Genomic DNA, 14,262 nt, shown 5'->3' on the forward strand with positions numbered 1-14,262 from the left:
ATTTTTGTTTGCAAAGCCATATTTTACAAATGTGATTGATGCTTTATAATCTCACGTGTATTTTCTAATTTCAGTGTTGCTGGTCTTCTTTGATCATATCCATCTCATACCACTAGATTCTGGTTCAAGTCCAAGGTGCTTCTGTTTATTCTAGTCATTTCCTGTTGTTTTTTTCCATCTCTCAAGCATTTTCCTTTGGAACACTGGAAAAAAATTCACTGGCAAAATCTCTTTATGAGCTTTACTGTCAGAAGCATGAGAGGCAGAGTCCCCTTCTGCTTGCTGGTTCACTTTTTGTTGGATAAACCTTTTTTAGTTCCTCCTTAGCCTGTTCCGCATAAAAAAGGTATTTGATCCTCCAGGGAAAATACGCTAAAGACAAGGTGGATACAGCAGCTTGAATCTCAAACCTGCCTCTTGACATTCTCTGATTACTGGGACACATTTGCTTCTTTTCTGCCTCGTGTGCAGTGAATACTCATTTTCCACAAACACACTGCTGTCTCCAATTTCTAATACCTTTCCTTTCTTCTGCAGTTTTGTTAGGATCAACTCTTTCTGCTGAAATGACTGCATCTTTGCTAATATAGGTCTTGGCTGCTTTCTCTTGCCAGGTTTGGAGAATACACTTGATGCGCCCTTTTAATTAACAAATCCTGCTGTTGAACACCAGTGTGGTTGCTAATTTATGCTTTCATAAAATAAATACAATTTTTTACTTCCAGTTTCTCTGGTATAAAGACAATTTCAGGTTTTCTCTTGTGCTCTGTCTTTTAACTATTATTTTTGAAACAACTTTTCTTGAGAAATCTTATACTCAGCCATCCTTTTTTTCATTTTAGCCTCTGAATTTTGCTGTTTCATGCCAGGAAAGAGGACTACAGATGTGATGTTTGCTCTGAGAGTGTTGATGGAGAAGTACAGAGAAGGTCAGAAGGAGTTGCATTGTGTCTTTGTGGATTTAGAGAAAGCATATGACAGAGTGCCTAGAGAGGAGTTGTGGTACTGAGGAAGTTGGGAGTGTCAGAAAAGTATGTAAGAGTGGTACAGGATATGTACGAGGGTAGTGTGACAGCGGTGAGGTCTGCGGTGGGAGTGAAGGATGTGTTTAAGGTGGAGGTGTGATCAGCTCTGTGCCCTTTCTTATTTGCAATGGTGATGGACAGGTTGACAGACGAGATCAGACAGGAGTCCCCGTGGACTATGATGTTTGCAGATGACATTGTGATCTGTAATGACAGTAGGGAACAGGTGGAGGAGACCCTGGAGAGGTGGGGATATGCTCTAGAGAGAAGAGGAATGAAGGTCAGCAGGACTAAGAATATATGTGTGTGAATGAGAGGGAGGATAGAGGAATGGTGAGGATGCAGGGAGTAGAGGTGGCGAAGGTGGATGAGTTTAAATACTTGGGATCAGCAGTTCAGAGTAATGGTGAGTGTGGAAGAGAGGTGAAGAAGAGAGTACAGGCAGGATGGAGTGGGTGGAGAAGAGTGTCAGGAGTGATTTGTGACAGATGAGTACCAGTAAGAGTGAAAGGGAAGGTCTACAAGAGGGTAGTGAGACCAGCTATGTTACATGGGTTGGAGACAGTGGCCTTGACAAAAAGGCAGGAGTCAGAGCTTGACGTGGCAGAGTTGAAGATGGTAAGATTTGCACTATGTGTGACGAGGATGGACAGGATTAGGAATAAGTATATTAGAGGGTCAGCCCAGGTTAGATGGTTTGGAGACAAAGCCAGAGAGGCAAGATTACGTTGGTTTGGACATGTGCTGAGGAGGGATGCAGAGTATATTGGGAAAAAGATGCTAAGAATGAAGCTGCCAGGTAACAGGAAAAGAGGAAGGCCTAAGATAAGGTTTATGGATGTGGTGAGAGAGGACATGCAGGTGGTTGGTGTGACACAGCAAGATGCAGAGGACAGGAAGAAATGGAAACAGTTGATCTGCTGTGGCGACCCCTAACGGGAGCAGCCAAAAGAAGAAGAAGAAGAAATTTTTTGCAGTTTTATTAGTTCATCTGAATAGTTAATTAAAGCTTCTTCTGTTTTTCCAGCCTTTTTAAATTTGCATTGATATATTCATTTGTTTCATTTATTTTAATCATCTTCGAGTACATTTGATTTATTTTTCCTGTAAAAATTACTGGAAACCATCTTTTGAAGCAAAGCTGAAGCTTGAACTGCTTTTTATTGAACAACTGCAGGTTTCTTCCCAGCCATTTTTTTCTCTTCACCTTTTCTGGCTGATTTTCTTTCAAGTTCTTAAAATGTCTTGTTTACTAGCATTCAGCATTCAGGCGGTATATTTGCTAATTGGTAACTGAATTTTCCCCAAATAACAGTATCCATTTTGATAGCTGTAGTGATTTTTTTCCAGAATTGCAGTTTACACACTGGGAAAGTGCTACTCAACTTGTTGATTAGCTTCTAACCATTCAGGAAGTCCCAAATTTGTGTGATTCTTGCTGTGATTCTTGAAATTAAGGTAATACTTCTAAACTATACAAAACCTGTGTAATTCATGTATATAAAGCACAATACCAGATTTGCAAAATTCATTTGTGCAATCAACGTTATCAGAATATGCCAAAAATTCACAGTTCTGTGCACAATATAAACTCATCATGTTAACTGTTGGCTTGTTAACATTGTAAACCTTGTAGCTCAGTAGACTTCATGCTTAAAGGTCAGCGCTTCTCACACTTTGCCAAGTTTGCATGCACCATTGTGAAACTCTGCCCTCCTTACGTGATCCTGGTGTACGAGAAAATTCTGCTAAACTGTTTACCACTGCCAACCTTGCATGATGGATGTAGTACTGTATATAGTACTTTAAAATCCATGCTACTTCCTCTTGCATGGACTGTGTTGTGAGTCCCAGCCTGTGGGATGATAACTGTACACCTCAGCTCAGATACACTGATAAGTCTCTCACCTAAAAGGAACATTCAAACCAATCTATCCTAACAGTCACAAAAAGCTACACATTTGACAAAGACTTATCATCTTTCACATGTTGGTCATGACTGGCACAAGAAGGGATAACTGTGCTTCTCATTGCTGGAAGCATGGCAACATATGACACATACTAATATGGTTGATGCCTATCCAGGATAATGTAGAAGTTGGGCTTGGCCAGTGATTGCTACTTCAGGCATAGAGATTAGCAGGTAGATATTTATGTATTTATTTATTTATTTATTTTTACATTTGTTAACTGGGTTAGTCTGTTTGGGTTCTTAGAAGCCCTTTTTCAGCAGAGACCCGAGGAAAAAAGCTCCCAAAAACATTTTAAGTAAACAAATAGTAAGAACAAAGATAAACACAGATCACATTTTAAGTATACATACTTCTGAAGTAATTACATAACATACAATAAAGGAATATACAGAATGGATGGAAATAGAATACAATACATATATGGAAATTTTCACGTAGTATGGCAAGAAACTAAGCAGAAATGTGGTAAGACTAAGGTCAATACATTGCTGAACCAAGGTACTAGGCATGAAATAAGTAAATATACAGATAAAGTTGTATGAACTTTGGAAGTTAATAAATAAATTAAAGAACAGTAATAAGGGATTATGGGAAGTGAGTGTAACATGAGCTAACTAGTATGGAATAGGACGGAAAAAAATAATAAAAATGTGTAGGTAGTAGTAAGAGAGAGAGCTAGAAGTGATACAGCTAAGTTAGGTTATCCCTGAATGTTTCTTGGGTATTAGTTTAGAGCATGAACATATCCAATTTGATAGGATAAAAGATTTAAGCTGTTTCTTGAAGGCATTTTTGTCTTTAAGTAGTCTAAGGGCTAAAGGGAGTGTGTTCCCATTTTTTGTAACCGAGTGACAACAGAGTATTTTCCCAAAGGTTTTTTTGGCTTATGAACTTCAAGAAAGTATTGATTAGTATTTCTTAGTGGGCATTGAGGAGTATAAAGTGTCAGAGAATTTCAAGGGATGGGCAGGATTTAGGATTGTTTAGTACATTGTGGGGTATAAGGAGTTGGGATTGAGGCAGTAAGTTGGAAAATTCAGGCCAGTGTAAAGCTTTTAATGAGAGACAGTGATGGGATTTGTAAGGCTGATTTGCAGCAAATCTGGCTACTTTGTTATATGTGGTTTCTAGTTTGGATATTAGGTTAATCTATATATGGGTAAGAATAGGTGAAGCATACAGTAAGGATGGTAGAAGCAGGGATTGGGCAAGGGATGGCCTGGATGCACAGGGAAGAAAGTTTTTGTGATGGTAAAGCAGACCTAGTTTATGGTGTTTTTTTATTGAGCTATGACTGTGATGGTTGCATTTAAATTCATTATCAATTATTGCTCCAAGGAATTTTGTTTGGGTGTCAACAGAAATTTTAGTTCCATTAAGGGATGTTACAGAAATGTTCTGTTTTGCATGTTCCAGATTTTTAGGTAGGAAAAGTAGTGGTTTAGTTTTGCTTGCATTTAGCAGGAGTTGGTTGGATTGTAGCCAGTTTTCAACTGAGTGGAGTGAGTTTTGTGTAAGGGATTAAAGGTTTTCTATGTTGCCAGCAGAGTTGATGATGGTTGAGTCAGCATACTGAATAAGATTGGATTGGGGGCAGGATGAGAAAAGGTCATTGGTAAATACATTGAAAAGGAGAGGGACCAATATTGATCCTTGTGGGACCCCTGTTCTAACTGCTAGAAAGGGGGAGTAGGAAGAGTACCATCTAACAGACTGGTGTCTATTAGTGAGGTAATCACAGAACCAGGAGGTGGTGGAGTTTGAGAAGCCTAGGTTGGAGAGTTTATGGTAAAGTATGGTATGAGATACGGTGTTGAATGCTTTCGGCAGGTCCAGAAAGAGGGCTGATGCTATTTTGCTATTATCCCTGACTTGAGCAATGTTATTAGTAAAGGATACAAGAGTGGTAGCTATGCTATGTGTGGGGCGGAAGCCATGTTGAGTTGGTGTGAGTAGGTTTTCTTGTAGCAGATGATTAAGTACTTGCTTATGGATACACTTTTCCAGTATTTTGGAGACAGGAGACAGTTGGTCTGAAATTGGTTGGCTTAGTGGAGTTTCCTCCTTTATGAAGAGGTACTACAAAACATTTCTTTCAAATTTCAGGGACTTTGCCTTCTTTTATGGATCTATTAATCAGGATAGATAATGGGGTAAGCTAGAGATGTAGCTGCATGTTTAAGGAATAATGGAGGAAGGTTATCAGCTGAGGGTGAACCAGGTTTTAGTTTAGCTAAGAGCAAACTGATATAAGAGGTGGGAACAGGTGACAGTAAGAATGAGAGTGAGGGTGAGAGAGGTGAATCAGAGGTGGAGGAAGATGTAGATGGATTGAAAGATGTGCAGGTGGAGAAGTTAGTCACAGTTAAGTTTTCAATGGTTTCAATGAAGAACTTATTAAGGAGGGTTGCTATTTCCAGAAAAGTCTTGTCAGAATAAGGTGTGGGTGGGGTAGGAGTACCAGGTGAGAGAAGTTTATTGATAGAGTTCCAGAATTTTTGGGGATTACCGTAGGGATTGTTAAGTGAGGATTGGTAATAGTTCTTTTTATCAAGATTGATTTGTTTCTTAGCTCCCTGTAAGAGATAAGTTTGGAAGAAGTATTATTGCCTTTCCAAGTTTTCCAAGCTTTATCTCTGGTCTTCATGAGTGTAAGGGTAGTTTTAGTTAGCCATGGGGCATATCTGAATTTGATGCAAGTTTTCCTTGTGGGGGCAAGGGAGTTGAGGATGGATAGAAAGGTATTGTTGAAGTGTAGGACTGCTTCATTGACAGTGAGATTAGAGAGAAAGGAAAAGTTTATAGTAGAGAGGAGGTGATCTAGTGAGTCAGGAGAATAGTTAGATAGATCATGGGTCACCTTATATTGTTGTGCTTTATGCAGGTGTTCAGAGTTTCTGTGAACTAGTAAAGGTAGGTGGTCACCTAATGTGTCTGGTAGAGTGGTTGGATTATGGTAATGTTGGGGGTGAGATACTAGTATCCAGTCAATAAGTGAACCAGTAGAGGAAAATTTATGAAGGTGGGTAGGGGAAGAGATGAGCTGTGTGAATCCATACAGGTTGAGAGAGGTAGAAGGTGATTCTTTATTGATCTGCAGCCAGTCGATATTGACATCTCCTAGTATGATGGTTTCATAAGGGATAGTTTTAGATATCGAGGATAGAACGTGTTTTAAAATGGGGACATTATTTCCAGTAGGGATATAAATTGATGCAATGGCAAGTTTTTTCTGGTGGCTAAGTTTAAAGTCAGCTAAAATTATCTCAGCTGGGAGAAAGTCAGATATGGGAAAAGAGATAGGGGAGACAGACAGGCAATTAGAATACATGATTGCGCCTCCCCCTCCTCTTTTTGAAAGTCTGTCATGCCTGAGGATATTGTAACTAGGGGGACGAATTTCAGAATTAGAAATACTTGGTTTTAACCAGGTTTCACACAAGGCAAGTATGTTTGGGTTATGTTGAGTGATCCAAGCATGAAATGTGTTGGTTTTTTAACTATACCTTGAATATTTATAGATGAGAGGGTGAGTCCTTTTTGGGGAATAATATTAGTAATGTATGATGGAGAGATGGAAGAGAGCACAGAGGTGGTAGTGGTACTGAAAGTATTTTGTGGAGAACTGTTAGGTCCTGGGTTGGGGTGGACGTCTCCTGATAGTAACAGGTTGGATAAAATTAAATTGATTAATGCAGAGAATGGGTGCATGTGTGGATATTTGTTTTTGTGGTCGACATGCTGTTTAGGTGTAAGGAAGTATTTGAATCTATGTGTGGCAATAATGGTGAAGTTAGATAGGGAGGGGGAAATGTGAGTAAAGGTAGATGTGTTGTGATTTGGAGATAAAGTGAGTGTGGGTGATTTGGTGTGTATAACAGTAGTGCTTTGATAGCATGTGAGAACTGAGAAAAAGAGTAATGTAGTTGAAAGGAGAAGGAGAAATAGTATATTAAGAATAGTAGGCATATTAGTAATTAGAGTAGTGTGAGATAGATGAGAGTGTTAACTCAGAGAGTGATGAAAGACTACAGGAATGTTTTAGAGTGTGAGTACTAAGGGGGTGGGGATTTAAAGAGGTGTGGGTGTGTTGTATGATTGGCTAATGAACTGGGTGGAGGAGGTGCGGCTAACTATAAAGGAAATTGAGTCAGGGGTGGGTGGGAATGGGGCAGGGTCGGGGAGTGAAGTGAACCCAAGTGATAGCAAGGGCGAACGGAGTGAGCTGCATAAAACCAGATGGAACTAGCCCAGGAAAAATAATCAGCCAGGTTACTTCAGGTATGGTAGTTTGCTGCACTTTTACTGTTTGTAAATAACTTCTGTGTCCCTGAATTTGGTTGTTATTAGCAAATGTGTAAGTTTTGCTCCAATTGGTTTCCCCACTCAAATAAACTTTTTAAGTTGCTTCCAGTAAGGAGTAACACGCACAACCTGTGAGTTTGAATTATTTTACAATTGCTCAGTGAGACCTAAAAGCAACTGGTGATTGATTTAGAAGTAATGCTGCCACCTAGTAGTACAGCTTGGAGCCAAGTCTACACTGTGGGGGGGGGGGGGTTGACCCAGTTGTACACTACCTTTACAGCAGATTAAAATCTTAAGGATATATCCACATTAGCTATGTGGAGTGTTTGTTGCCTATATTAGTAAAAAAAATTGCTTCTTTCTGATGGTACATACATTTACTTTTGAAATATTTATTCTCAAATGTTTAGTTAGGTTGATGCTTTCTCAAAACAGCTTCAGGTTGCAATTGAGGGGACCTCCTGTGGGTGAAGCTAACTGTGGAAACTGTTGGTTCCTTGCTGGGAGGATAGGATTTTAAATATGTTGCCTTGTAGCTAGCCCATGAAAATCAATCAGCCAGGTTACTTCAGGTATGGTAGTTTGCTTAAATATTATCAATGTCTGATGTATACTGAGAGTGTCATCACTGACAATGAGGTGATCACTGAGAATGTCTTTCCTAACTTGCTGCCATTGTCCCAACAAGACAATCAGTCTATCCAAGTGAGAATTTAGTCTTTCCCAATTAGTTCATCTGAGCTGTTTTGGACCTATCACTCATACAGAAATTACAAGGGAATGAGGTCAGATTTATTTCCCCACAATGCCACACACAGACATGAGGGAACCCACAAACCAGAGACCATGACAGATTAACTTGTTTTTTTACCATGTCCCTCTCAGCATTAACTAGGTGTGAACAAATCATAGAACCACAACAACATCAAATGTTAGTAGGTTAATGGCACTATAGCCTTTTTCAGCCAAGACACTGATGCTCCAATTTTCCCAATTATCAATGTCCATGGGACACAAGGGCTTTGGTATGTGCATGTGACTTAGGGCATCTACGAACTGTCCCTGTCCATAAGGGTCGTGGGTGACAAGCCAGGGGAGAATTTACAATTTCCAATCCATTGGTCCAAATTGCATTTGAATAGGCTTAGGTAAGAGTTCTGTTTCACATAAATGAGGAGTCTGTTCCAGAGAAACAGTAATCTTTGAGAGACATACCTATCCCTCCAACATGTTTTATGTCACAGATGAGGCTTAGATCCTTAGATCTGGTAATTCTAGTGCCATTTGTTTTGCGAACGTGTAGCAGACCTATCAGGTCTGAATCAGAGAAAGCCTTGTAGGTTAGGCATAGATCGCCCCTCATAATCAGTAAGAGACCAAGTACTGGGATGGGGTTTTGAGGTGGTTCACAAAGAACACATTATTTATACTTTTTTTGTGAGGAACTTCTGTGGCCGGTCCAGTTGTTGCAAATGCCTGGTCAGATACATACCAAAGGGTGCAGTGTACTTGAATTTTGGTCTAATGAGGGCTGACTATAGTGGGACTGTAGTGTCTTTAGATCTGGATGCCATGCACTTACTTAGAAGTTGCACCACATAGAAGGCTTTTCTCATTACCATAGACACATGGTGATCAAAGCTCTGGTTACTGTTAACCTGAGTTCCCAAGTCCCTTACCACTGGGTCTACTCTTATGGGAGTGTTATCACTCATCTATCTAAAACTAAATGAAATAATGATGATTTCACAGCAGTTACCAAGGCCCTCAGATCTATAGTACATTGTGCCTTACAGCAAGCCTAGTACAGTATCAATGACATTATTATAGCTACCACTTTTTACTACCTAGGTGGATGTGCCACACTATGTGTATTGTGGAAACTAGGCATAGTTTGCCAGTATTGCTTTGTATGTACAAATTACACAAGCTTAGTTGTCCTACACTGTCAGCATTGTTGCAAATGGAAGGCATACTAGTACAAATTTGCTATGCTCTGAGCATCATGCTAGCTCAGCACAATATCACTGACACATTTGCAGTAGTTACTCTGAATCACATAGCTAAATAAGTGTTCTACATATATTTAGTAATGGTGGGGATAGTCTGACTGCCTGCCCTAAGCCTGCAAATTATGCAAGCTAAAAGTAATCTGATAGCATTATTCTCTTTGTTAGCTGTAAAAGACATTGGTCTATGCTCTCAGTACTGCAGCCTTGCTAAGACACACCAACACAAATGATGTATATTGACATCATGAATATTTGGCACATCATCACTGACAATATTCCAGTAACTACTCTGTTTAAAAGAATACAGTGTAAAAGAAATGGCATAATTTGGCACCACTGTCCTGTATGTGTAAATCATGCAAGCTTTGCAGTCTTATACTGTCAATACTGCATCAGCTGTTTAGGGCTGCCATTGTAGATGCACTGCACATCGGGCAACATGCAAGCTTCACACAACATCACTGAGATCTGCAGCAACTGCCATGGGATAATTGGGTGGATGTGCTATGCAGCAAATGACACACATACCTGGCATATATTGGCAGCATTATTCTCTACATCTAAACTGTGCAAATTTGGCTTAGCTTAACAGTGCTGCCTTATATATATATATTCTTGCAAAACCTGGATGTTCTACTCTCAATGTGGCAGCAGTTGTGAAAATTGATCAAAGCAGATACCTATTGACTGGGTATCGTGTAAGCTGGTATAACATCACTACCTTTATTGCAACAATTGTCATTGTCCTCCTGAGTGAATGTACTGGGTATACTACATAAATGTGGCAATTTTGCACTGTCCATCTGACAACAGTATCAATGCACACCTATGCAAATGTGCCATACAAAGAGATCTCACCATTTTACTAGGACCATACTGATGTTGCCTAACATTTCTTGCTGTGGTTATGCAGTAATCTGATATGCAGTTCAGCCAGCACTGTGGCATAGAGGGATAAAGCCCTAACTATGGCCCAGGTGACCTGGGGTTGGTTAGCGGCACTTGCATCTGAGGCAATGGCAGAGAGGGATGACAGTGTTTATCACAGAGGAGAGGGTGGTCCCCGTGACAATCTGTTTTGAGTCTGGGGATGTTGCTATAGGGGTTATGGTCCTAAGAGGGGAAGGCTAGGAGATTAGGATGAGCAGCTACTGAGGCAGGTCAAAATGCCACAAGTCCTCATTGCTTACCCACCCCTCAGACATAAATATGAGGTAACTGGTTGGAATAACTAACCCCCCCCCCAGCAGAAGGTTGATGGTAGACCCCCTCTAAGATGCCCTTAGGATCCACACTGCCTTCTACCTGAAAACATCAGAGATACTTCAGGGGTGTATGGAGTGGCAGGCATAACCAGCACTGGATATGGGGCATGGGGGTAGAGACCATAGAATGAAGCAGTGAAGTGAAAAAAGAGCTAAAAGTCTAATTTGCAATTCATTTATATGTTTTAGAAATCAGACTCATCAGTGAGGCATGGAAAATAGTGCTTGTTTAGCATTACAATTTACAGTGACAAATGCATACAGGACTTTCATGTGCATGTTCTTCCACAGCCAGTAGGGGAAACCACACTGCTGAAGGCAATTTGCATAGGTTAATTAATCCAGTCACCTACCTTAGGCAGCATATTTACCACAAGAAAATAAGACACACTAACTTTAGTAGCTGATCTTCCTGCTATAGGAGGTAGACGAAATATAGGCAGTACAGCTGCCTACTGTTAGTAGTATACTTTCTATGTGAAGACAATGCACAATAACATGGGTATTCAGCTGTGCTTTTGTAAACAGTATATATAACATGTAATAAACAGCCACTGAGAACGAACCAAATGAATACATAACATGGACAGCTCAAACACCTGCAATTTTTGGTATACATGCCATGGAAAGACAACTTTCTCATGGCTCTCCAAACATATTGTTGCGGGTAGTACACAGTACACATACAGTCCGTCTGACATACTGCTGGCAACATACATGCATTAGCATTTACCACACTGTGATCAACAGTTATATGTACTTGCTACTCCTGGCTGCTATGTTGCCATTTACACACATTCTAACACATGCATTTTTTGTGGGTACTCTGCATTCTATGTGTTGTTCAGAGCATATAGTTTCTAAACTACAGCTGCCAGTTTATGTAAAAACTATATATAGCTATGTACCAGTTTTGCTAATTGTTTTAAGCTACTAGCTTCATGTTATACACTGACATAACAGTTCTGTTAGCTTGTTGACTAGTTACCTCTTACAATCAGATAGTGCATCTTGCACACTTTACGCTATTAGACCTCATCCATAGCATACCTTTTCTCTGATTTTTGCGTCAAGAAATACAGTAACCCCAGGATTCATGAAGCTCGGCACAAGGACGGCGTTAGCCTTGCGCTGACTGTGTGGCATAGAGATGGCGCAGCAGCACCACATGCAAATTAACAAAGGCACACTGCCGCAAATAGGAAATGTGCGCGAGTGCAGGGGGCATGTCTAAGCGCTGCACGGAGGCGTGAACATGTCGGCTGCATACACGCAACCTAAAATGCTGACTAGTACAGCCTGCCTCTAATAATAAACACTCCTGTCAGTGTCCGTGGACACTGAAATGTATGCAAAGCATACAAGACAGTTTTGCGAACACCAAAATAAAAAGTAAACACAAAGGCATGTAGCTGAATATTGAGTCCCCGTCCCTCGAACAAATGACATTTAAAACCCCTTGTCCTTATTCCATTGTAGTGTTGATAGTTATACCAAGTGGAAGCAAAACGCAGCATGTTAGAGCACCACCGCCATTTGCTAAGCCTAGCCCAATGGTTAGGGTTACCACCTGTCCCACATTGTGAGGGACAGTCCCACTCTGGGCAGTTGTGTCCATACCAAAACCATTATAAATGTCAAATGTCCTGTGATTGTAGGACATAATTATGTCCCATATTTTATGAAATAGTCCTAAAAAAACTGCGGTGGTGGTGCTGCGGTAGCGTTGTCGCCTCACAGTATGATGTTGTCCTGTTCGATTCACAGCTCGAGTGTTTTCTGTGTGGAGACATGCATGAATGGGCGTACCTTCGTTGAAGGTTGTGAGTCAGGGCTGGCAACTCGGCACGTAAAAATCTACTGCCAATCATTAGCAGACTGGAGTTTCGCTGTGGTGACCCCTAACTGGGAAAAGCCGAAAGACACAACAACATTTTATGTAATAGTCCCATACAATACTTATGTCCATATGTAAAATACCTAAGTGTTACAAGAAACAGAATAAGCAACTAAATGAAACAGAATAAGCAACTAAACTGCTACAACAATAAGATTACATTTAGGCATAAAACTAAAGTACTATCCTTTGTACTGACCGTGGGTATGTGTTGGCCTGTAAAATCTGATGTGTGTCCCGAAAATGTCCCATTTTGGTCATATGAAAAGATGGCAATCCTACCAATGGTCAGAGGATTCGCTCAATATCTGCCCATTCGCAGTCCATGTCATCCTTGTCAGGACGGCCCAAAGATGAATGGGTATTACCCGGGTCATGAAAGATAAGTATTTGCGTGTGCCTATGTGCATGAAGTACAGCATGTGGAAGATCAAAAATGCTAGGGTAGTCCTCACAACCATATTGGTACCAGAGATATGTAGTGTACGCAATGTGTTCTGTTGACTGTGCCATGGGCCATCAACCAGAGAAGGGATGGATGGTGTGTGTGGAATATGGGGGTGGGGGGCTGACGGGTAATGTAATAATTCGCCAAGGGGAGACTGGGTTGGATGCACAATAGGTGAACTGGAGGTGTATGAGGGAACAGTGGGTGAATCAGAAAGAAAACCAAAGAACAAGCATTCACATCCACAATACAACCTGACAGGCCATACTGTAGAACACAATCCCACAAACATATGAACATTAAAATGTGCGATACACATGTACAGAAACGTTACAGGAACATACCCACATAATGGTCTGGCCTGAACTGAGCCATCCAACCCCAATACACCTGGATACATAATTGAATACCCATCAACCCCTCCACAGCACACCCCCCCCCCTTCCTGAACGTCCACCAAAACCACCCATACTTGGGCTGCTAGCTTGGCACAGCCATATCTGCACATAGTGACACCTACTCATATCTAGTAGGCAGTCTCACCCTAGGCAGTCTCAGGATTGCAAACTATGTATCCCTTGCATGTATAACCCTACCTCATTTTCATAAAGCCAAAAGAATCGAGGTAATTGGTTCCCACAGTTTTTGGATATCCCTCATGGGATAAGTATCTGTTCTAAACATTAGACTTGGTGTCACAACATGATGTCCAGTCCTGTAGACATCTGGACAAAAGTTGTATGAGCAGTAGTTGTCCACAAGACTGCTCAGCCTCCAGCCGGTCCTGCAGAACATATGACCCAGGATTAAACACCTGACCGTGATGCAAATCTCCCCACGTGCATTATCGGGAATATATACCTTACACATTTGCATAGTGGCAGTTGGATATAGGGTGATTAAGGCACTTTAAAGCAGATGTAAGTAGGGTTACCATCTGTCCCACTTTGCGAGGGACAGTCCCTTTTTGGGCAGTTGTGTCTTGACCAAAAATAATACAATGGCAAATGTCCTGAGATTGTAGGAAATAATTATGTCCCATATTTCATCTAACAGTTGCATAAAATAGTTATTTCTGTATGTAAAATACTTAAATGTTACAAGAAACAGAATAAGCAACTAAACTGCCACAAGAATAAGGTTTCATTGTAGGCAAATAAGTAAAGCTCTAACCTTTGTACTGACCGTGGGTATGTGTCAGCCTGTAAAATATGATGTGTGTCCCGAAAATGCCCCACTTTGTCCATTTGAAAAGGTGGCAACCCTAGACGTAAGTGGGTATGCAAGAGTGTATGTGTGACGGTAAGTGGCGGTGATTCAACGGTATGGGAAAT

The sequence above is a fragment of the Protopterus annectens genome, chromosome 9.part0 (genome assembly GCF_019279795.1).
Source record: "Protopterus annectens isolate FY-2018-M chromosome 9.part0, PAN1.0, whole genome shotgun sequence".
Lineage (NCBI taxonomy): Eukaryota > Metazoa > Chordata > Ceratodontiformes > Protopteridae > Protopterus > Protopterus annectens.